Below are 24,491 nucleotides of genomic sequence, written 5' to 3'. Positions count from 1 at the left end.
AAGAAAACACTAGGCAGATAAGTAGAAGATCTACATACAACTCAGCATAAATAATGAATTGTTTTATTAAAGGTCTAGGGAGCAGTTTCACTCAGAATCTGCAGCATTATTTCAAATTTACACAAGAACTTTGCAGCTATTTGTCAACTTTCTTGAAAACTAAAAAAGAAGAGAGAGGTTTTTGCCCATTCGATTGGCAAACAGCAACAACAAATATTTAAACTAGAGACAATTGTTTTATACACATGGACATCAAAGTCAGAAGAAATAGTTTTGCCCACAGACTTAAGTTCTCAGAAAGAATTTTCCCCACAGAGTTCCAAAAATTAGGTGATTGCACTTAAACTCTGGGATATTCTAAAAGTAGGCCTAGATTGCTGCCATACAAACTTCCCAAGGAAATTGCTGAAGGGAAAAGAGGGAAGGAGGGGGGGGAACCATACCTCTTTTTTAAATAAAGTCAAAAGGCTGAAATAAACAAAGCAGGAATTTAATCCCAGGGTTTGCTTAATTTCATCCATGGCCTAAACCTTGTATTTTCCCAATTTCATTTGTGCAGGAGATCCAATAATTTTGGGGAGGAGGGTGGCATACATGGGATTTGGTAAGTCAAACCTGTAGAAATATTAGTTACAAAAGGGATGGAGGTTTGTGTGTGTGTGTGTGTGTGTGTGTGTGTGTGTGTGTGTGATTTGTAAATGGAAGCTGGAGAAGAATAATCCGGTCAAGCAGTGACACCAATGTGATATGTTCCCATTTGAAAAGTTTTTCACTTTCATTAGCATGTACTGGGCTTTTGTTTTGTTTTAAGCAAGAGAGGGTCATATACTGGTAAACTATAAATTAGGGGGGGCAGTGGGATGAAAGAGAAAAAATTGGCAAACTGGGATTTAAAAGGGAGACTATACTGCAATCACTGACGTCAAACTGGTGTGTGCTTTTCTCCCCAGAGTGAGAGTGTGAAGAAAGAACATTAAAAACTCTTTAGAAAGGGTGTCTGCAAAAATGGGACAATCAGGAATACAATCACCCTCCAGAACATCTTCTGAATCCATATACCGTTTGATAATTGCACACTAAATAATAGACACACCAAGTTTTGGTGCTGGACAAAGTATAATAAAACTTCCCATAGACAGAGGGAGATCTGTGGGGGGGGAAGGGGGGGGGCTCTCGTGCATGTGTGTACCTATGAGTGAATTCTGGATCCGTTCATTTAAAATGAACAAACTCCTGCAACTGAAAGGAAGCATCTGTACTCTTTGCTGGGAAATTAAGACATCACTTCCCAGCGTTTCTTTCTTTAAGGACAATAAACTTCAGAGGTACGAAAATGGGGGGGGGTGTTAGACAGCCCCCTTCTGTTTTAGGTTATTATGTTCTCCCCCCCCCCAAAGCTGAACTCCCCCGCAGGTCTAAAGGAAAGCTCAAAAGAGTAAAAAAGCTTGTTGCCTTTCTCCCCCACCCTCAAAAGGAGTTAAGTAGACCTCCTTCATCGACCCCCCTCTTTTTTGCTTCAGCTAACTTCCCGCCCCATGAAGTTTAATGCCACTTCCGGGGGGGGGGGAGAAAGAAAGAAAGGACAAGTGTGTGTGTGTGTGTGCGTGCGTGTGGGGGAAGAATAAGAAAAAAATACACCTCAATAATAACAAACATACAGAGAGAAAGAGAGTAACAGTAATTTTACTAAGTAAGGGGACAGAGCCGAACAAAGTAGCAAAGTGAAATCTACAGATCCGCAGAAAGAGAAGACTCAAGACTTCAGCCAACTCGGCCCCCTCCGAAAATAAAATAGTTCCGTGGAGGGGGGGAGGAGTCACAAACGAACCCCCCCAAAATTAAAAACAGAGGCCCTCCCCCCCCAGTTGCTTAAACCCACCCACCCCCCCCTTTTCCTCAGGCTTACCTGCTCAGCTTTGTGGTGGTGGGGGGGGGGAGGGTTACATCCACAAGTATGGCTGAAGATTCCCGGGGCGCAGCCGGGGTGGGCGCCCCGGTCGCCCCTCCTGCCTTCCTATTGTTCTCCCGGCGGCGACGGAGACGGTGGAGGCAGCTTTAACAATGTCCAAGCCAACGGAAACGGCTACCAATGGTAGTAAAAAAAAAACGAGGGAGGAAGGGAGGGAGGCTTTTTTTTAAAAAAAGAAAAAAAAGGGGGAAAAAAAAAGCGAGAGTGGGAAAATAAACGAGAGGAGGAGGAGGGGGAGAAAGGCGCTCCGCCGAAGGTTGGCTCTGTCTGGGCCCGTCGGGCTCTGAGTTCGGGACGGCGCCGACGTTCGATCGAATGTTTGTCCCAACGTTCGATCGGGTGTTTTGCGGCCCCCCCCGCCCGCCAGGAGCCTTTGATGTGGCCTCTTCAACGTTCCATCCGCGCTCGGAAGATAAAAGTGCTTCTTCTGAGCCTCCGGCCGCGGACCCCGCTTAGCGCTTGCTTCGCTGGCTCATGATAGCTGGCGCTTCTTTCTCTTCTCTGCGTTTTTCCAAGCCCCCCTGGCTCGCTGGGGCAGCGGACGGGCGCCCCCTTCTCCTTCGCCGCCTTCTCCTCCTCCTCCTTGGCTTCCACACATCCACACAAGCACATGCACACACACACACACAGACACTCGCATCGAGACCTTCCCCCCCCCCCCCACACACACACACACTCCTTCTCTGGCGTATCCTTCCGCCGCAGCAGCCACCATCACTACTACCAGCTGCACAAGCCCCCAAAAGAGGAGGAGGGGTGGTGGTGATGAAGGAGGACGGCTTGATTTTGCCCGCAAGGCTCTTTTCGGCGATCCCGAGGAGTTGGGAAAAGAATGAGAAACGGAATTCTTCCCAGTGGGATTTTGTTTTTCCCCCTTTTTTTGTTTATTTTACTTAACAACCGGCCGACGAAAAGAACTCCGCACGCCCAAATATTTCCGGGGAAAGTGAAAAAAGGAGGGATGTGGAAGTGGATATTGCTTAAGACTAAATTCCAGGCAAACTTCAGATGGGAGTAGAAAAATTAGGATTCCCCCCTCCCCCTTCCAGCATTTTGCTGCCCTTTCTGGCAGTCTGGGTCATAGTTTTGTTCAGGTAGTCCTCAACTTACATTCATTTGTTTTGCGACTACGTGAAGATATAAATAAGGGTGGTGAAAAAAAGTGACTTACAACTGGCCCCTTGCACTTATAACGGTTGCAGCATTCCCACAGTCACCTGATCAAAATTTGGATGCTTGGCAACTGGCATGTATTTACAATAGTTGCAACATCCCAGGGTCATGGGGACACATTTGTGATCACCCCAAGCAGCTTCCAACAAGCAAAATCAATGTGGGAAAGCTGGATTCATTTAATGACCGCATGATTCATTTAACAGCAGTGATTCACTTAGGAACTGTGGCACAAAAGGTCATAAAACTGGGCAGGACTCACTTAACAACCACCTTGGTTAGCATATTGTGGTCATAAGTCAAGAACTGCCTGTAAAGAGACAAGGAATTACAGCCACCATCCTCAGTTCTTGGAAGTGTGAAAGAGAGAGGAAGGCAGGGGCCTAATGATTGTCCCAATTGGTTTTGTAGGGATCCAATAATGTTAAGACCCATCCCAACATAATTATATGTTCATTTCTCTAACCTGTGAGAATGGCTGGTTTTCCTCAATATTTTGGGATAAATCAGTTGCCAATTTCTGGATGAATAGGTTGCAAGACCCAGCCATTATTTTAAATATGTGAATGCCAGCATCGTGTGCCATAATTTGATTTTATTGGGGGACATGCCATGTCATATGAACTTGTTATTCCACAGAAGCATTGTCCAATGTCTACAGAACATCTTCCGATTTCCACCCCAACTTGCTTACCACTTTCTGTAAGAGAAAACCTCTTCGCACAGCTGTCCAATTCAATTAAAATCCCATGCAAAACACATTAGTGATCCAGCAAATATGCAGCCCACAGCATCTGTCCCTTCCCCATCAAAAATATAGAACCATCTGAAGTTTGAGGAATTGACTGATCTTAAGAAATGGACTTTAGCCATCTGACAGGGTCCTTCTCTGAGATCTGATGCTAGGCAGAACTGGACGTTCTTCACTGTTGGAAAAGAGGTTGCCAGAGCTGAGGGATGGATGGGCTTTAAAATTGCAAAAAACATTCTGAAGGAAAATGCTGTCAAAGCTCTTCCACACTGTTGCAAAGAAAACTGCCCAGATGTGTGTCCATAGATCATCGGGAATCAACTGTATTTTTTTTATTTTACCCCATCTTACTATTTTTTATAAATAACTCAAGGTGACAAACATACCTAATACTCCTTCCTCCTCCAGTTTTCCCCACCTGTGACGTGGGCTGAGCGTTGTTAGGATATTTTTAAAACAACAATAAGCAAATATTCTCCCTCTTCCCCAGGCAATCAGACTCTCTGATTCTGAGACATTTGATGATTATTGAGTGAACCTCCCACTGTAATACTGCACAGGAAAACACATACAGCTTCAACTGGTGCAAAGTGCGGCGGCACGGACACTCTTGGGAGCCTCCCGATACTCCCATATCACACCTCTCCTCCGTGCGCTGCACTGGCTTCCGGTTGCCTTCCGTGTGAAGTTCAAGGTGCTAACAATGACATTCAAAGCCCTACATGGCATGGGTCCGGACTACCTACGGGAGCACCTTCTGCCGATGTCAGCACCCCACCGTCCTGTGCGCTCCCACAGAGAGGGCCTCCTCAGGGTGCCACCGCTCAAGGAATGTCGGCTGGTGGCCCCCAGGGGGAGGGCATTCTCAGTGGGTGCGCCAGCCCTCTGGAACACCTTACCTACCGAAATCCGGATGGCCCCTGACCTCCGTACCTTCCGTCGCGACTTAAAAACTTTTTTGTTCCAGCAGGCTGGCCTGGCATGATAGCGTTAATTGGGGTCCCAGTTTGTGTGCATTAGTGTTTCTTATTATTTTATTGTTCGGTCTGTATACCTTCCCTTCCTCTGTACACCGCCCCGAGTCCCTCGGGAGAAGGGCGGTTTATAAAAACTAATAAATAAATAAATAAATAAATAAATACTGATTGCCTATGCTGGGGTGTCAAACTGCTGGCCCATGGGCCGGATGCATCATGCAGAAGCCGTGCCCACCCCAACTCTAGCAAGGGGGGAAAAGTCACAACATGTCACGACACACGTCACGTGACGCAGCGAGTTCGACACCCCTGGCCTATGCAATTGCTCTTTCTGTTACAGGATCATACATTCCCATTCAAAAGCTCCCAGACCATAGGTGGGGAACCACAACCATGCAGAACCGTCTCCCCTCTTTCCTCTCCCCAGCAATTTAAAAATGGAGGTCTTATGCAGGTGTGGGCAACTTTACAAACTCTGGACCTCAACTCCCAGCTGGCTCAGGAATTCTGGCAGTTGAAGTCCATAGGTAATAAAAGGACCATAATTCCCAACCCCTGTCCTAGACAATGCCCATTCATATATTACATCAAGTCATAATGGGGTGTATTTGGTATTGGCTTAGCACATTATGTCCTTGATGGTGTGTAAATCATGGTTTAAATCTTGATGCATGGTTGAAACTAATTGGAATTGAGAGCTTGAATCAGACATCCCCAACCTGTGGATCTCCAGAAATGGTCAACTATGGTCTAAAATTATTAGCTAGTGTGCTAGCTGGAGATTGGGAGAATTAGATTAACATCATGGTAGGGCATCAGATTGGGGAAGACTGCAATAAAACCATGGCCTAGGACAGGGGTGTCAAACTGCCGGCCGGTGGGTTGGATGCATCATGGCAAAACTGTGCCCAGCCCATTGCTGGCATGGGAAAAAAGTCACGATACATCTCAACACGTCATGTTGCGAGTTTGACATCCCTGGCCTAGACAATATGTGAAGTCATTTGTTGGATCCAATTTCTTAGACAGGTACTCTTATCTAAGATGAAGCCCAGGGTTATTTGCAGGGTGGGTGGTTCAAAACCATCAAAATGATTTCTGTAACCTGTATGATTAAAGCTGGTCCAAAGCTGCCATCTTGATATTTTTGAACCCCTCCCCCCACCACCATCCCAATCCTAGACAACAGCCCATAGATTGATTTGTGCTTTAGATTGTAAGCCGTCCTGAGTCTTCGGAGAAGGGCGGGATATAAATGGGATTAAAATAAAATAAAATAAATAGATACCAAGTATTAATCACAGTGACACATGATGTCACAATATGTTTTGCAGAATGACATCACAAGGGACATCACACCCAGTACTTCCTAGCTATAGGCTGCTATCCTCCAATAGAGGCCTAGTCAGAAGAAATGAGGATGTAAGGATTGGATTCTGAATGCATTTAAATAGGATTCTATAATGACTTGAGAATACCCACAAAAGAGGATAAACTCCTATTAGCTGCTCTCAGCAGTAATATTAATCTGCTCTGTAACTAACACCTAAGGTTCCGAGGTTCAGCCTTCCCCTGTTGCAATGTTTCTAAACCTTGGCAACTTGAACATTCATGGACTTCAACTCCCAGAAATCCCCAGGCATCATGGTAGATCCCTTGTGTAGGCTACATACTGTTTGGGGAAGGGGAGAGTGAAAAAGGATTTCAAAGTGGAGAATAAAGAGCACGGTTTCTCAAGCTTGGCAACTTTAAGATGCGTGGACTTTAATTTCCAGAATTCCCCAGCCAGCTTGACTGTTGGGAATTCTGGGAATTGAAGCCCACATATCTCAAAAGTTGCCAAGCTTGAGAAACACTGCTCTACCGCCTAATCCTTGCACCTTGTTCCTAAAAAATAGTCAGTGTCTAACAATGGATGTTCTCTTTAGTTAAGAAGGCATAAGAAGATCTAAGATGAGTCAGAGCAAATGCTCAAATACTGTAATGGAAAAGTCTTTATTTTTAAAAACTGCCAGGCAGATCCTCCATACTGCACTAAAGTTCTCCACCATCCCTTGGTGTCGGGTCCATAGTATTTTGCTTTGAAAGCTGAACAGTCTCTAAACACAATTTGCTTGCTCATAATTAACCCTTTCTTTTCTGTGATTTTGTCTGGTTAAAAAAATAAACTCCAATCTTGATTGTTTTTACCTTGTAGCGAGGAATTCCACAAGCCGACAAGCCTTAACTTTAGAGGCCGTGAAGACTACTGAGGTGGTAGGGCAGGGGTAGGCAACCTTGGCTCTTTTATGACTTGTGGACTTCAACTCCCAGAATTCCTAAGCCAGTATGGCTGGCTCAGGAATTCTGGAAGTTGAAGTCCACAAGTCATAAAAGAGCCAAGGTTGCCTACCCCTGTGGTAGGGTAAGCTGCGCTAATAAATAAAACTAAACAAGGACAAATTTGACTCCCTTATGGGTGTATGTCCACGTGACCTCAGTGATGTTGTGTCTCACATAACATTTTTCTTTGAAAAAGCTCTAATTTCTATTGACTTGGTTTACCTTAATTTGAATATCCAGTCTATGCTTATGAGGTTTTTATTTTAACAAAACTAGGTTTTCCCAAAGTGAAACTTGAAGACACCATTTTTTTCATTTTCCCTTGTTCCATTTTTTTTTGTCCTATGTATCTTCTGAGAGGTCTTTGGTGCTCTCTGAGCTTGGTTGTTTTCTTGCTTGTTTTCTTGTTGTTTTCTTTTTTAAAAGTTCTGAGTTGGTCAAATCAAGATTGTGGAATGAATACAAATTTTGGAATTTTCTGCTCTACGACAGTCAACATTGCTTTGCTATACTTAGCATTATTTTTCATGTCATAACTTTCTTGGACCAAAGTATGTAGACTTCTTTACGATGTATACAGTTACATGTGTTTTTTCTTATTATTCTTACTCGTCTGTGGAAATAACGCACTTGTCGAAAACAGATCGATGAAAAGGTACGGCGGGAGGAGCTTCTCTGGAGTGGGTGGAACTGGGAGGAGCTATTCCGGGAGGTGGAGGAATACGAACTATTTTTCTGAGCGGAGTGACACCAAAAATTATTGTAGGAAAAACGAGAGCAGCAGCAGCAGCAGCAGCGTGACGAAATGGGAGCACCGAAGAGATGGAATGATAAGGCCGCGGGGTAGGATCCAATGAAACGGCACGATGCCGTGGAGTAGCAAGATGATTGACCAATCAGAGCTAGCCTCCTCTCCATCCCTCCATCTGACTGTCTGCCTAACCCTGCGAGCCCTTTTTTCGCCCACTGAGCAAGGGGGGAGGCCGTGCAGGCAGCTGCCGTGATCTTTTGTTTAACGGGCCTCGGCCGAGTTGTTTGTGAATTTTTTTTGTTTAGCAGTTTTGCTTATGAAAAAAAAAAGAATTGGGAGGAGAAATTGAAAAGAAATGAATGTAACCCAAGTGCTGGAATGAGAGTGATATTTTTAAGAATAATAGCTTAAAACAGACGGTCGTAATTTTGCTTTTATTTGGTTACTTTCTTGTTCAACATCTTGCTTATTATCTCTTTCTTAGAAAGATATGAACAGTAAATAAATATGGTTTATCTGTTTAGAACGGGGATGTTTTACACTTTAAAAGAACCAGTTTTTTAAAGCTTTACATTCTTCAGAAAGTGTTTAAAAACTGCAAAAGCTGCAAATATGACTATTCAAAATGTCGAACTGCAAATATGACTTAAGAAGCAAGGTGCATTGAATTTAATGGGGGTATCTGACTTAAGGGAACATAGAGTTGCCGTATTGAATAAATCCCATTGAATTCAACCTGATTCTCCGAGTAGGCCTCCATATGCTTATGCTACTAATAGCATTTATATGAAGTCTCTTTATAGAGCCATACGGTTTTTTTAAATGACTGGCAATTCCTGGCATCGTGTATTTTGTGATAATAAAAATTTCAACAGCTTGAACTGCCGGTATATTTCTGTAATTGGCTTGCATTCCAGGGCCCAGAATTGCACTACACAAAGTAAGGTATGATAGGCAATTTTTTAAAAAGCTGTTTTTGCACTATTAAATCATACCTGATGCCAGAATGGAACAGGATTTAAGAATCCAGTCACAAAATGTATTGTGACTTGGTGTACTCTAGGGATTATATTCTTACGTACTTTTTCCAAGTTATGCAGTCTTGTAAGTTTGTAGAAGAGACATTACATGGAAGCAGCAGACAAGACTTGACCCCCCTCCCCCATTTTTTATTTGTATCTTCTCAGAAGTAAACCCATCTGAGTAATGTTTTTTTATGGGCAAACAAACATAGAATGTCTACAAGCTTAAAAGTTCTGTTTTTTTACATTTTTGCCCTACCCCTTCTTTCTTTACGAGGTTCATTGTAGCAAACAAGAAATCAATTTGTCTGGGCTGATTCATAGACCAGTGGTGGAGCTAAAAGAAAGAAAGAATGAACGAAAAAAAAGTGGGGGGAGGAGAAATAGGATCACTTTGGAGAAAAATAGAGCGGGGGAGGGGAAGCTCGGTTGATTAAAGTTGTGGTCGCATTTCCCACTACTCAGTTTCCCACCAAAATCCCCCAAAACACTTTGAATTCATCCTCAAACTGAGAACAATAATTCCACAATATTATTGCTGGAGATTGTATGCTGCAAAAAAGTGCCTGCTGTGGTTACACTGGAGAGAGAAATGCACATTAGCCCCTCAAAGCTAACAGAACTTTGTAAAGTTTAGATTAGATTTGCTTTCTTGTCTGTTTGCTCCTAAATATCTAAGTGCTGAGGCAAGTTTTCAGGTAGGGCTGATTCATTTCTAGAAACACACATTAACCTGGGACAAACTTAATTTCCAGAATCAATAGGAAAAAGGATTTGTGTAACCTTCCCAGATGGCTTCCAACAAGCAAAGTCAATGGGGGAAGCCAGATTCGCTTAACAACTGCACAATTCGCTTAACAACTACAGTGATTTGCTTAACTGGCCAAAAAGGTCATAAAATGAAGCAAAACTTGCTTAACAACTGCCTTGCTTAGCAACAGAAATTTTGCGCTCAGTTGTGATCATAAGTCAAGGACTACCTGTATTTGTAAACTATAAACTTATTCCAAATAAAGATTTGGAAAAGAATCAAGCAGGGTAATCACAAAATCTCCTTTAAGGGTTGATAATCCTGGCGTATCCTTGATCTGGAGCGCCTGAATAATGGAGTCACACCAAAGGACATTAGATATCTTCACTAGAATGCAGCTGTACAGGACAGGGACTCATCCAGAGCCCCAGTAGGCAACCTCCTGTCAGTTAGCAACGTTTTCTGATGCTCTGAAATAGTGAATAGAGGGGCCTGAACTGGATTGCCTCTCTCTCCTTATCAGAAGCAAGTCAAAATGTCCGGGCCATCCAGCTACTTCTCTCATGCTTTCTATTTATTCCTTACATTTGTTTCACATGGAACTTGGAACAATACACTTCCTTCTGAATTACCTCCCTGTGAAAGGGAAGAGGGGGAGAGCTGATTTTTTTTCTTTTTAAGTACTGAAGGCAAACAGGGCTGTTCTTTAATTCTGAGAAATTAATGGGATAGTAGTTTGTCCCCTTGCCCCCTTTAAACTTTCTTATAATTTTAACTATATTTTAATGTTAACTTTGTTATAGTTCTATTTCTCTGGCACAGAACAGAAGGTGGGGGGGGGAAAGAGAGAATATATCCATTTTTTAATACCAGATGAACACTGCCAGAGAAATATTTAAAATGCTTTTCACTCACACCCATGACAAACCCTTCTGAAACTTTAGGATATGATTAGAAACATGGTCATTTAGTAAGTATCTTCCTGAGCTAAATGCACAGTTTATGGTATTCCCCTATTCACGTCCTGTTCCCATTAGAGCAGAATATGTCATCGTTCTTCTAACTGTGGGTCAAAAAAGACAGTCAACTTTTTTTGCCTTATTTTTCCAACATAGGCCATAAAATATCCCACTTTCTCCATCTAAACAATTAGCCTAAGGATTTAAAAAAATGAATTATTTCTGGAAATCCCTGCTCTCTACTGATCAGATAGACTGCTCCTGTTCAGTTTCAGACCCCGTCCGACGAAGCACCCAAGGAGTGAAACCGGAACGGGAGCTGGTTCTTCTAAGCCGTGTTTATTGTTCACATAAACGTTCGCTCAAAGACAAATGAAGTCAGCGTTGACTTTACAGCACAGTCAACGCTGGTTAAATAGCCGGCCAGGCTGACTCCCACCACCACACCCTAATTACACCACCACGCCCCCACCCTACTTAAACCCCACCTCCGGCCCCAGAAAGGAATGGTGGAGAGGGGGCTCGGGGCCCAGACCCACCCGAAGATGGCGACTACCCCCCTCCCACCAAATCGTGGGGCCCCATTTATCAAGCCACGTAAGGCCCAGAATGAGAGCCTCAGTCATAGAGGGCACCACAACAAACCGCAAAACTTCCCAGTGGGCCCCCAATTCCAGCCGGACAGGTTCAGTGACGTGGGTGATAGGAGCCCCCCCAAGGAGCGACCCATCCACTTGTTGGAAACGCAGAGGGGTTACCAGTCGTTGCAACCGAATACCCACCGCAGCCACTGTTTTTCAGTTGATAAGACACCGGGTGCTCCCCGAATCGACCAAAGCCCTAACCGCCTGCCTTTGCCCGGACACGGGGCTCACCAACACCACGGGAAACACAAAAGGGCACACCGGAGCGCTTACCATCGGATCATCCTCCAGCTCCAAATCCTCAAGGTCTTCCGCTGGCACGGTCTGTGTAGTTACGGGCCCGGTTGCCAAAGGAGGTGTCGTGTCCCGACGGCTGTCGTCTGCGGCTTGGTATGCAGTTCGGGACCGCTCCGGGGTCTTCCTAGCAGGCAAAGCCCGTGTCGAAGTTGCTGGAGGAACCATCCGGGCTGGCGGGAGCGGGCATTCAGCCGCCCGGTGACCCGGCTGGTCACATCGGAAACACCTAATACCAGGACGTGATGGTGGTACAGGGTTGGCCTTGGTCACCGGCAAGCCGGGCCGCTCCTCCACTCTCACCCTTTCGGCCGGCCGCCGGGCCCCGGTCACCCCCTCTGACCTTCCTCGATTGTCCTGCAAGCCAATGTCCAGCTCAATGGCCACCCGGAAACAGTCCTGCAGTCGGGCCGGAACCCCTCTTACCACACAAGCTCGTCGTAAAGCGCTATCCAGTCCGGCCTTAAAGTGGTGCACAAGAAGGCGTTCAGGCCATGACCGTAACCTCCCGGCCACCTTCCGGAACTCCCCGACGTAGCGTACTGCCGGTCTTCCTTGTTGGCGCAGATCCAGCACTTCGGCCTCGGCACGAAGCACCCGTGAGATATCCTCAAAACGGGCCCGTAAAGCCTCCAGGAAGAGGCCAAGGTCCCCGAGCTCACGGGCATGGTCGCCGTATAGATCAGCCGCCCAGGCCGCAGCCTCTCCTTGCAGACACGCTGTGACAGCCACTACCATCGCCCACTGGGACGTATAGGCCGGGCCGTATTGGTCCATGTGATTAATCACCTGCCCCAAAAACATTGCCAGGCGGTCTGGGTGACCATCATAGACCACGGCCAGGGGCGGAGGACCCCACGCCAGCCCTTGGCCCCAAGGACCCAGCGGCATCCCCAGGGCCGGAACCCCCCCATCTGGTCGTAACGGCCGCTGTCTTGGTCTTCCGGTTACGCTGTCCCAGGGAGTCGTGCCGCTTGGTACCGCCGTAGTGGGAGCCGAAACCCCGGGACCTCTGGGAACCTCAGGCTGGCGAGCTGACCCCTGGTACCTTGGGCTGTCCATACGGAAGCGGGGTGGGCTAGGCCGCCGAGCCAGGCCACCTGGGAGGGACCACTGCCCCTGGTCAGACTCATCTGGAACAGACCAAAGCCCAGGCTCCCGACCCCTCACTTCCCCGAACCGCTCTCTGAGAACCTCCATAGTACGGTCGCCCGGAACGGTGGAGTAACTCCATTCTTCACCGCTGTCCTCCATGAAACACCGCTCCCTCCACTCAGTAGACACACCTTTAGGTCGGTTCACCAAGCCCTGATCGGGTCCTCGCTGATCCCCCTCGGAATAGGTCCACCGATCGCTGCTGCGACCCCGCACTGCAGCCTCCTGAGGCCTCGGACCAGGGCCTTCGAGGGGAGGGGGTTTTTCCTTCCGCCGCACCGAGGGCAACGCCTCCTCCCCCACCTCCACCGACTCCAAGAGCCCAGCCGCTGCTCCAGCCTCCTCCTGCTGCTCCTCGGCCAGTGGTGCAGCATCCTCCGTGCCTTCTGCCATAGCGAACTTCCGAGGGAAAAACTCCCCGCAAAGAAAGAAAAAAAAGGAACGCTGACTTACTTTCAGACCCCGTCCGACGAAGCACCCAAGGAGTGAAACCGGAACGGGAGCTGGTTCTTCTAAGCCGTGTTTATTGTTCGCATAAACGTTCGCTCAAAGACAAATGAAGTCAGCGTTGACTTTACAGCACAGTCAACGCTGGTTAAATAGCCGGCCAGGCTGACTCCCACCACCACACCCTAATTACACCACCACGCCCCCACCCTACTTAAACCCCACCTCCCATGGTCCCCTCCCTTTGGCTCCCATCCCACCACCAACGCAGTCGGTAAGTTACCCCCCAGTCCAAGCCTCCCTCTTTTCCCCCGGAGTTCTGCCTTGACTCCTCTTCCCCCCCACCACCCCAGACCGCCGTTAGCTGCTCGTGAAACCCCCTCCCGACCCACCGGTTGTCTCTGTCACTCCCTGACCGACCCAGGCACCCATTCCTGCCCTGCGGCTCGGGCGCTGGGCAGCCACCACCCAGTCCTCCGCACGGCCCCTTCCCGGTCCGTAAGCAGCCCCTGTGGCCCGACTGGCTGGTCCGCGGCCTCCCCAGCTGACAAGCGGCCCGCTGCTGCACCGTTCTTCTTGCTGGCCCATTCCCCGACCCGTCGGAATGGCGTGGGCGTGGCCAATCGTCTCTGGAACCCAGCAGCATGGAGGAATGGCGAGGAAGCCTGCGAACGACTTCGCGGCCCGGTAAGTCGCTCCGTGCGGTTACCGGGTCGCTGGGGAGGACCGCGTGCTGACCCGGCTCTCCAGGAGACGTCGGGCGATGGCAGGAAGCTTTGGGGCCCGGTGGGTTGCCGCGGGCCGACAGCCGACGGCGGGAGGTTTTGGGGCCTGGTGAGTTGCCGCGGGTCAACGGGCGCCGGCGGGAAGCTTCGGGGCTTGAGCGCTGGGGAGGGCCGAATGCCGTCCTGGCCCTCCGGGAGGTGACGGGCGCCGACGGGAGGCTTCGGGGCCTGCTGGACCGCTCTGCGCGAGTCTGGCGGCGCGGCGATTCACCCCGCGGCCGCGGCCCGTCCGAATGTCGGGCGTGCTCGGCCCGACATTCAGAAGGCTCGCAGCAAGCTAACAAGATTTCTATACTGTACTTCACAATTTTGTCCTTCCTCCTTTTTCTCCACACTAAAGTGGAAACTGGGAGCAAATGACTGAGTGAGATTCTCCCCAAACCTTAATGAGCAGAAAAATTAGATGAATAATTTTGGGGTATTTCTCTGAGGAAACATGAGTCTGGAACCACTTTTTCCAACAGACAAATTTTGTTAGAAAATTGAAGCTTTCCTGAGCAGCAGTTCACAAAAAAAACATCCAGTCAGATTCCTTCTGACTTGTTACTACCATAGATTAACGTGATTCTTTTCCAACACTGTCAGAGGAAGGAGAAATTTTCTAATTATTTCTCAAGGATGGAACTCCCTTCAGCAATAGCAAGACCATCAATATTCAAAACATTCCAACGTTGAAAGAAAAATCTTCATCAGGGTCTAGTCCAGGGGTAGGCAACCTCGGCTCTTTTATGACTCATGGACTTCAACTCCCAGAATTCCTGAGTCAGCAGCTGACTCAGGAATTCTGGGAGTTGAAGTCCATGAGTCATAAAAGAGCCGAGGTTGCCTACCCCTGGTCTAGTCCAAGCTGGGAATAAACAAAATGGAGACTGCTTTAGAAAAAAGGTTGCAGTTTGTTGAAGAGGAGAGCCAGACAGAAAGATGGCTCTGGAAAAACTGACCACATGTAGCTGGGAGTGGTGGGTTTTTATACCCTCCAGGGCTTTTGAGGTTGTTTCCTGTTCCTGTTTGAGGCTTTGTATTTCCTGTGTCATGTACTTTGACCTGAGTCTGAGAGTGCCCTTTTGGTATTGATGGGTTAATCCTATTATGTCCCCAAAGGTCATGTCTTTTAGAGTTTGGGTGGGGTATGTACATTTTAGGTGTCTTTGTCTTCCTAATCTCTTCAGTTTCAAGCTGGAAGGCTCCAACCTTTCTGAAAGGATTATTGAATTTGCATTTCTAAAAGCTGGCCTCTGCTGAGTTTTCTGGCTTGGGGAGGTGGGACGGTAGGAGAAGTTTCTGCCTTTTAAGATCTTCTCCATTATTCCTTTGGGGAAGTATATTCTGCCTTTTTAATATTCCCCAAAATATTTCTTTCTCTGGATTCTTCCCACACCAACATATTCAAAACGTTTTGGTCACCATAATATAAAAAAGATGTTGAGACTCTAGATTAGTGTACAGAGGAGAGCAACAAGGATGATTAGGGCAGGGGTCCGCAACCCCCGGTCCATGGACCGGTACTGGACCACAGCATGCCAGCAACTAGTCCGCACAAACAAGCAAAGCCCCATCCGTGGGATGCAGGCAGCACACAAAACCACACACTCTCCGGTCCGCGGAAAAATCTCTCTCCACAGAACCAGTCTCTGGTGCCCAAAAGGTTTGGGACCTCTGGATTAGGGGACTGGAGTCTAAAACATACAAATAACAGTTGCAGGATTTGGGTATATCTAGTTTAATGAAAAGAAGGACTAGGGATGACAGGATAGTAGTGTTCCAATATCTAAGGGGCTGCCACAAAGAAGAGGGGATCAATCTATTTTTCAAAGCATCTGAAGGCAGGACAAGTAACAATGGATGGAACCTAATCAAGGAGAGACCCAACCTAGAAATAATTAGAAATTTCCTGATAGTCAGAACAATTAAGCAGTGGAATGACTTGCCTTCAGAAATTGGGTGTGCTCCAACACAGGAGGTTTTTAAGAAGAGATTGGACAGCCATTTGTCTGAAATGGTATAGCATCTCCTGCTTGAGTAGAGGGTTGGTCTAGAAGATTTCCAAGGTCCCACTCAACTCTGTTATTCTGTTATTCATTCCAAAATAAAAGTTTTCTGCTTTGGATCATAACCAAAGTAAAAGAAATCTTGGAGTCAGCAAGTTGACAGATACTTCTGCATTGACTTTTATACACACTCCTAGCTTGGCTCATCGATTACAATCAAAGAAGTTAACAAATATATTTCCCCCAAATTTTGCTCCAAAATTACCTTTCCCTTTGAAAGTACTGTATTTTGCTACTTCTTTTATCAAATGCAGGTAGTCTTGTAACAATCCCTTCCTCTGTGACTGTTCAGTGTTATGACAATGCTGAATGAGGAGATTTACAACCCCTGTCCTCAAAGTTGCAGCTGTTGCAGTGTCCCCTTGGTCATGTGATTGCCATTTGTGGCCTACACACAGGCTTCTGATGAGCAAAATCAGTGGGGAGCTTGGTGGAAGGTTGCAAGTTGTGGGCATATGATGTCTTGCTTAATGACTTGGTGTGATTCATTTAGTGATCGCAATCAGAACTGCCATCTTAAGTTCTCATGATCATGTGATTTTTGGCTTATGACTCCGTCGCTTACTGACAGAATTGTTAGTTTCAGTCACAATTGTTAACTGAGGACTACTTATAGAATGAGAACTAGTAGAGGAGGAGAGGTGGAAATGGAGAATATGTTCGCTGCTGCAGAGTTTACTACTAGGGGCAGAGATCGGTCCCTAGGTCTCTCGTTTGTGGAGTTCCTCAGGGGTCGGTTCTCTCGCCTCTCCTGTTCAACATCTACATGAAACCGCTGGGTGAGATCATTAGTGGTTTTGGAGTTGGGTATCATCAATATGCTGATGATACCCAACTTTTCTTTTCGACCCCAAACCACCCCAGTGATGCCCTCGCTGTGATGTCCCGTTGCCTGGAGGCGGTTCGGGTCTGGATGGGGAGGAACAGACTTCAACTCAACCCTGACAAGACTGAGTGGCTGTGCATTCCGGCATCCCGGGACATTCAAAATGTTCCATCTCTTTCTATGGGGGGTGAGCTCTTACCCCCCCGTGGATAGGGCTCGCAACTTGGGAGTCCTCCTAGATTCACGGCTTACCCTGGAAGACCATATAGTGGCCGTGACTAGGGGGGCTTTCGCCCAGGTTCGCCTGGTGCGCCAGTTGCGGCCCTATCTGGACCGGGATGCCCTGTGCACGGTCACTCATGCGCTCATGACCTCTCGCCTTGACTACTGTAATGCTCTCTACATGGGGCTTCCCTTGAAGACCACTCGGAGGCTCCAACTGGTACAGAATGCGGCCGCGAGAGTTGTCTTGGGAGTTTCCCGGTACTCCCATGTTACACCTTTGCTCCGCGAGCTGCATTGGTTACCAGTTGTCTTCCGGGTGAGGTTCAAGGTCTTGGTTATGATCTTTAAGTCCTTACATGGCATGGGTCCGGGTTACCTCGGGGACCACCTGCTGCCGGCGTCAACTCCCCTCCGCCCTGTGCGTTCCCACAGAGAGGGCCTCCTCAGGGTGCCTCCGGTAAGGGAATGCCGACTGGTGGCCCCCAGGGGGAGGGCCTTCTCTGTGGGCGCTCCGGCACTATGGAATCAATTGCCGGTGGAGCTCCGGATGACATCAGACCTCCGAACCTTCCGTCGCGGCCTGAAGACCCACTTATTCGAACTAGCTGGTCTGGCCTGATGGGGGAATATGGGCTTTTAAAATTGTTGTTTTTATTATTGTATTATTGTTTTTTATTTGGGCATTGGTTTAATCTTATTTTAACTTTTGTATCGTAATTTATATATGCCCTGTGAACCGCCCTGAGTCCCTAGGGAGAAGGGCGGTATACAAATTAAATAAAACTGAAAACTGAAACTGAAACTATAGTATTCTTCAGCTTACTACCACAATTGAGCCTAAAATTACTGTGGGTAACGGAGACAGTTGTTAAGTGAGTTTTGCCACATTTTACAACCTACCTTACCATGGTTGTTAAGGGAATCACTGCAGTTGTTGGCAACACAGTTGTAAAGTGAATCTGGCTTCCCCATTGGCTTTGCTTGTCTAGTCGCAAAAGGTGATCACATGACTTTGGGACACTACAACCATCATAAATATGAAGCGGTTGCCAAGAATTTGAATTTTGACCATGGGGATGCTGCAATGGTTGTAAACGTGAAAAATGATCAAAAGACACTTTTTCCAGTGTTGTCCTAACTTTGAATGGTTATTGAATGGATAGTTGTAAGTCGAGGATTACCTGGAACTATCAGAACCTGGGCCTGAAAAACCACTTTAGGGTATTAATTCATAGCCAATTGCGCCTACTAAGTCTTTCAAGAAATTCTCACCAGGCTGGCCCGCTGCCATTTTGAAAAGAGGCCGACTTATTCTGGGGCTGTAAAAAGAAGGCCTAACAAAATGAAGCATTTGTTTCAATTACACTCCCAAGCATGGGGCTTCCGGCATCTCCGAGCTGCCATTGGTTAACCTGCTTGCGATCTCGTGGGCCGTACAATCCATGGGAGGAGTTGAGCTTTCAACTTGATGCCCCTACAACACCCACCAAGTAATACTGTACTAAGCAATGGCTTCAGGCGATGAGCTCTGACTGATATTTCATGAATGCAAACCCATCTCTCGGCAAGGCATTTGTCGCTTGCTGTGGAGCTAGAGCTGTGTAATTCAATCCTGTGATTCACAGCACTGGCAGGCAGCAATAAACCGTGATAAAGCCATTGTAAATGAAAGTCCAGTGGGAATACAGGAATAAGATGATGACTGAGGAACTAGCCTCATCTCTATATTTGAACAGGCATTTTATTGCTGAGACTCCCAATTACAGGATTACTTAGAAATCTGAATTGCATATACTAGTGTGTAAGGTTAGTTTCCTTTCCTTCCCCAGTGTTAAGTAAACGGACTTACTTGTTAATAATTTAATTGTATAACTGACACAAATATTTATATAAGACTAATTTCATTCAGCCACCCCTAAATCCTGTTTTGCTGTCTTACTGTGTGTTTGTGTGTGTGTTCCTGGGAAGGCTGGGCAAACAAGGTAGGGAATATATAAATACAGGTAGTCCTCGCTTAATGACCAGTTGCTTAGTGGGTGTTCAAAGTTACGATGGACCTTCCCAGAGCTATTTAGGACCTCATTTTGAAGTTACCATGGACTTACCCACCCCACGGTCACATGATTACATTTCAGACTCTCTTTTACAGTGGTTTACATCTTTTTTGCTAGTTTCTGCCATTTACTTCTGGTTTCCAACAAAAAAGAAAAAAAAGCCCATTGAGGAAAATGGTTTTGTTTAATGGGATGTAAGTCAAGAACTACCTGTATTGTGCAGGAGAAGGCAGTGATAAACCACTTCTGCATTTTTACTAAGAAAAATCACATGAACAGAAAATATAAAATGGTTGACAACATAGTGCTGGATGATGGTCCCCTCAAGTTAGACGGCACTCAACATGCTACTGAGGAAGAGCTGAGGATGTTTCTGGAGTATAAATGGTGTGTGACGTCTAAGTGTCTATGGCAGTGATGGCGAACCTTTTAGAGACCGAGTGCCCAAACCGCAACCCCAAACCCACTTATTTATCGCAAAGTGCCAGGGGTGCATCAGCATTGTGGTGCCCTTGGGGGGGGTAGGGAGGCGCTTCTGAGTGCCACCTCTGACACGCAAAAACCAGGGGTGCAAAAATGGGCCACCATGCTGTAAGGCACAAATACAGCCGCCGCAGCGCCGCGGGGTAGATATACAAGGCGCTGCACCACACAAGAATGAGGCAGGGCTAGTATCACACAGGAACTAGCCCCACCCCATTTGCAGCATGTGCATGCTCACGGCCCCATGTGTGCAGGCACGCATGTAAAATGCTTCCACTTCCCTTCCAGTCTGCCAATCGACAATGGTTGGTGACCTCTGCTCTACTCGAGCTTGCTAATCGGTTGCTTCGCCTCCTTTGTGCTAAGCAGAGCTCCTGCTCCAGGCAGCGGCGGTGGCCTGATAGACGTGCTGCTGGTAGCATCACGCATGCCAACAGAGGGCTCTGAGTACCGCCTCTGGCACACGTGCCATAGGTTTGCCACCATTAGTCTATGGCAGGGGTCAGCAACCTGAAACAGTGAAAGAGCCACTCGGAACCGGTTCCCTCACAAAACTGGGAGCCGCAAAAAATATGTGCGCATGCGCATACATGCACACATGCACAGAACAGGGTTTGACTGAAGAGTGGAGCCAAGGCGAGATATGCACCTACCCTGCATATTTGAATTGATTGTTTGAACTTTTTTAGTCCCACTTTTTTTTTTGACTGCACATGGCAGAGGACTGGGAGCCGCAGGAGACGGCTGAAAGAGCTGCATGCGGCTTCGGAGCCGCGGGTTGTAGACCTGTGGTCTATGGAGATTCTCAGGCATCCAGATCACGGATGTCCCAAAGGTGCTTTTTCAAAAAGCATCTACACTTTGTTTTTCCTGGAAGACGTTTCGCCTCTCATCCAAGAAGCTTCTTCAGTTCAGACTGAATGGCGGAGGACGGAAGGATTGATATTCCTTGCAGTTATCTGGTTGATAGCACTCTTTCTGAGAGTTGTTGAAGCCACTGGGAGGTTTATTTGTGCCCCCAGGGTCACCTGAATCGTGCAAATGCGTGTGGGACCTTCTTGGAACTGCTGAAAGGACTGTGTTGTAAATAGGAGATAATTGGTGTCATATCTCTCCCCCTTTGTTGAGAGAGGACTGTTCAGTCTTAATGTAGATGGCTTCTTTGACCCCTGTTCCCAACCAGCGGTCCTCAAAGTCCACATTCTGGACACCACCTCCGGTTGCCTTTTGGAAAAGCATCTTTGGGGTGTGATGTCTAGTTGCTGGTGTTGTCATGCAGAAAAAGAACATCCAAAGCTGCAATTACAGAATTTATTTATTTATTTATTTTTAATTTTAATTCCATTTATATCCCGCCCTTCTCCGAAGACTCAGGGCGGCTTACAAGCTTAGCAGAATTACAGTAGGAACGTGGAATGTAAGAAGTATGAATATAGGAAAGCTTAACATACGGAAAGATCAAGTGAAACAGCTACAAACTGACACCTTAGGCATCAGCAAATTGAGATGGACTGGGATCGGACACTTTCCATCAGAAGATTGCACTGCTTATGACTCAGGACATGAAAAACAAAGAAGAAATGGTATTGCTTTTATAATTAGGAAGAGTAGAGCAAGAACAGTGGTTGACTACAATGCAATCGATGACCAAATAATATCGATTAGACTTCGTGGACAACACTTTAATGGGATGATCATTCAAGTCTACGCTGCAACAACCGATACAGAAGAAGAGGAAGTTGATAAGTTTGAGGCTTAAGTTCAATTTGAAATCGACAGAACATGCAAGCGAGATGTGTTGCTTGTGATAGAAGACTGGAGGGTGAAAGTTGGAAAGATGAAAAAGGAAAATGCAGTTGGAGTGTGTGGCTTAGGACATTGGAATGAAGCAGGAGACAGATTTATCAATTTCTGCTACTCCAGTGATTTCTTCATAGCTAGCATTGTCTTCAAACAATATCAGTGGGGCTGGAAAGATTCCCCTTGTTGCGACTGTGGTGCTGATATGCAAACTATTAAATATATTGTGCAAGACTATCCACGCTGTGTGTTCCCTGGTTCCCTAGATTCTAAAGTAGAGGTCTTCAAACTTGGCCCTTTTATGACTTGTGGACTTCAACTCCCAGAAAATATATATAAGCAGGGCTCAAGTCACTACTGCGATCCATTGTGTATTCGAATTTGTTTGTCAGCAAAAAGAAATTCAAATATAACGTTAAAGATGTGAAAAACTTCGAACTCTGGGATAAATAAAAAAGAGGTTTTTTACATCTTTAATGTAAAATATGTCTGGGATTCGCGTTTTTAAAATTTATACACACACACACACACACAGAGGTTTTTTTGTAAAAAAAAAAATGCCGGAACTCACGCACATCATACAACCCACCTTGCCTACCCTACAAGGTTTACCTTTGTAGTTGAAAAAAAAACCCTTCAATTTTTAATGTATCTGAAAGACTAGGATTTTGTTCAAGGTAAGTTAATACTGTTAATGTTACCATGCCCTGTGTGGCTTTAAATTACAAGAAGGCGTTTTATTAATCTTTTGGGACATTTACCACTGGCATACCCATTTAGTTTAATGAGTGGAAATGTCAGCTTTCTATGTGGAATGAAATTGGCCCAGTAAAACAAAATTTGGTTGCTTGTAAAATATTGAATTACTTTTAAGAAGTTGTCAAACAAGGTGGAAAAATTTACACTTGGAGTTTAATATGGATATTGACTTTAAATTAAAATTGAAACTTTGTCAGTGAACAGATTACTTTTAATTTACCTTTAAGTTAAACCCAATTTAATAAATAGATCTGATTAAACCCCATACTGTAGGTCTACCTTTACATCTGACCAATACATAATTAATATATATTATTAATAATATTACCTCCAAATCACAAGACATTGGTTTTATTCTTATTCTTCCCTTCTGCAGTTTGAATATAAAGTATAAAAGACTAAAAAGAGATTTTTCGTAGACATCCCAGCCTTTGAACTAGCCAAGGAACCGAAACAGCAAAATTTCGCTGTTGGGCAAGCTTCCACACCAGCTGCCTTTCTTTCCTCTCGCTTCACCTCTTTTTAACCTCACAGCCCACCTTGTGTAAGGGAAGGCAAAAGGCTCACTCAACCCGTAGGGAAAGATGGCCTCCATGTTTATGTGTCTCCTACCGTCACCATCGGCTTCCACACCACATGGTCCGACCCAGCCAATCAAGCCACGCTCTGGCTGTGCTGCTCCGGCGCCTCATGGCTCCTCCTAGAGGAGGCAGACAGCGCCGGAGGGGACCCCCACTCACACCGTACTTGTAATTCTGAATTTTCATTAAATAAGTCAGTCAGTAAGCAAGGAGACATCCACAACATACAGTGTACTGTATAATGACTGCAACAGCCACTACATAGGACAGACAGGTAGAAGACTGGCAGAACTCATCCATGAACACCAACTAGCAGTCAGAAGACATGATGAAAAGTATTTAATTTCATAAATGTGGACAGACATAACTAGGAAAGTGTGGCCTAGACCAAGCCAAGTCCACTAGGGAATTTCTGGAAGCCTAGCACTCTGACAAATTAATCATCAATAAACACATAGACAATATCTACATTCTGTGCAAAAGAGACAATCAACAAGCCAAAAAGGGAACAAAAAGACCAAAATACCTCCCCATCAGCAATCAATACCTAGATGAACGTAGTTTAACTTCAAGATTAACATGACCAACAATCAATAAGTAAACAATATCCCAATGTCTTGTAAATTTGCAGGATTCTTTTTTCTTGTCATGTATATGTGTACATCCAAACTAAACCGTGTTGTTTCTCTGTGTTGTGTGTGTGTTTGTGTGTGTGGTTATATGCATAATTTTTGTCATGTTTAGTGTATATTGGAGGTGGTTACTCTTTGACAGCTGCATGCAACAAAATTTCATTTTAATGTATGCCGATTAGTGTACATTTAAAGTGACAATAAAGCTATTCTATTCTATTCTATTCTATTCTGTTCTGTTCTGTTTTGTTCTGTTCTGTTCTGTTCTTTCTGTTCTATTCTATTCTCTATTCCCTATTCCCTATTCCCTATTCCCTATTCCCTATTCTATTCTATTCTATTCTATTCTATTCTATTCTATTCTATTCTATTCTATTCTATTCTATTCTATTCTAGAGCCTTGGTGGAGCAGTGGGCTGATGCCTCCTTAAGTAACACCAGCTGCCTGCAATTAGTGCAGGTTCGCATCCCACCAGGCTCAAGGTTGACTCAGCCTTCCATCCTTCCGAGGTAGGTAAAATGAGGACCCAGATTGTTGGGGGCAATAAGCTGACTTTGTAATAATGCTGCTTGGGGTGTGTGTGAAAGCCCTAACAAGCAGGCATATACATAGAATGAAGGCTACTGCTAAGCTTGTAAGCCGCCTTGAGTCTTCGGAGAAGGGCGGGATATAAATGTAATAAAAATAAAATAAATAAAAAAATAAATATTCTATTCTGTTCTGTTCTGTTCTATTCCCTATTCTATTCTATTCTATTCTATTCTATTCTATTCTATTCTATTCTATTCTATTCTATTCTATTCTATTCCATTCCATTCCATTCCATTCCATTCCATTCCAATATCCCAATCAAGGAACTGCCAAACAAGCTAACAATTAGGCAAAGACTCAGCTCTTTGGAGAAGAAATGAAAAGAAGAGGACGACGAGCAGCAAGATAAAGACACTCACTTGTAGCAGGAATGTGTGCACTTTGGAAAACTTGGAAAAAAACTGTTTAGAGAGAGATAGTCCTGGGAAGAAAAAAATCTATCTGTATGGTTACCAAGAGATGACAATGTTTTGATACCATGTTTTACAGCA

At 45.7% G+C, this 24,491-nt stretch overlaps 1 protein-coding gene across 9 annotated transcripts in view; it reads right to left on the bottom strand.

Moving 5' to 3' along the window:
- TCF3 (transcription factor 3) overlaps positions 1 to 2,609 on the bottom strand; it is a 129,404-nt gene extending 126,795 nt beyond the window's left edge. For all 9 annotated transcript variants that reach the window (XM_083349652.1, XM_083349654.1, XM_083349655.1 and 6 more), the window contains exon 1: positions 1,907 to 2,609. The gene's annotated coding sequence lies outside the window, so the exon portion shown is untranslated. The remainder of the gene's footprint in view (positions 1 to 1,906) is intronic.
- Between the last annotated feature and the right edge of the window lie 21,882 nt (positions 2,610 to 24,491).

This window comes from Vipera ursinii, assembly GCF_947247035.1.
Source record: "Vipera ursinii genome assembly, chromosome: 1".
Taxonomy (NCBI): domain Eukaryota; kingdom Metazoa; phylum Chordata; class Lepidosauria; order Squamata; family Viperidae; genus Vipera; species Vipera ursinii.
Note: the sequence above shows the minus strand (reverse complement) of the source record. Positions and strands in the feature narration are given on the sequence as shown.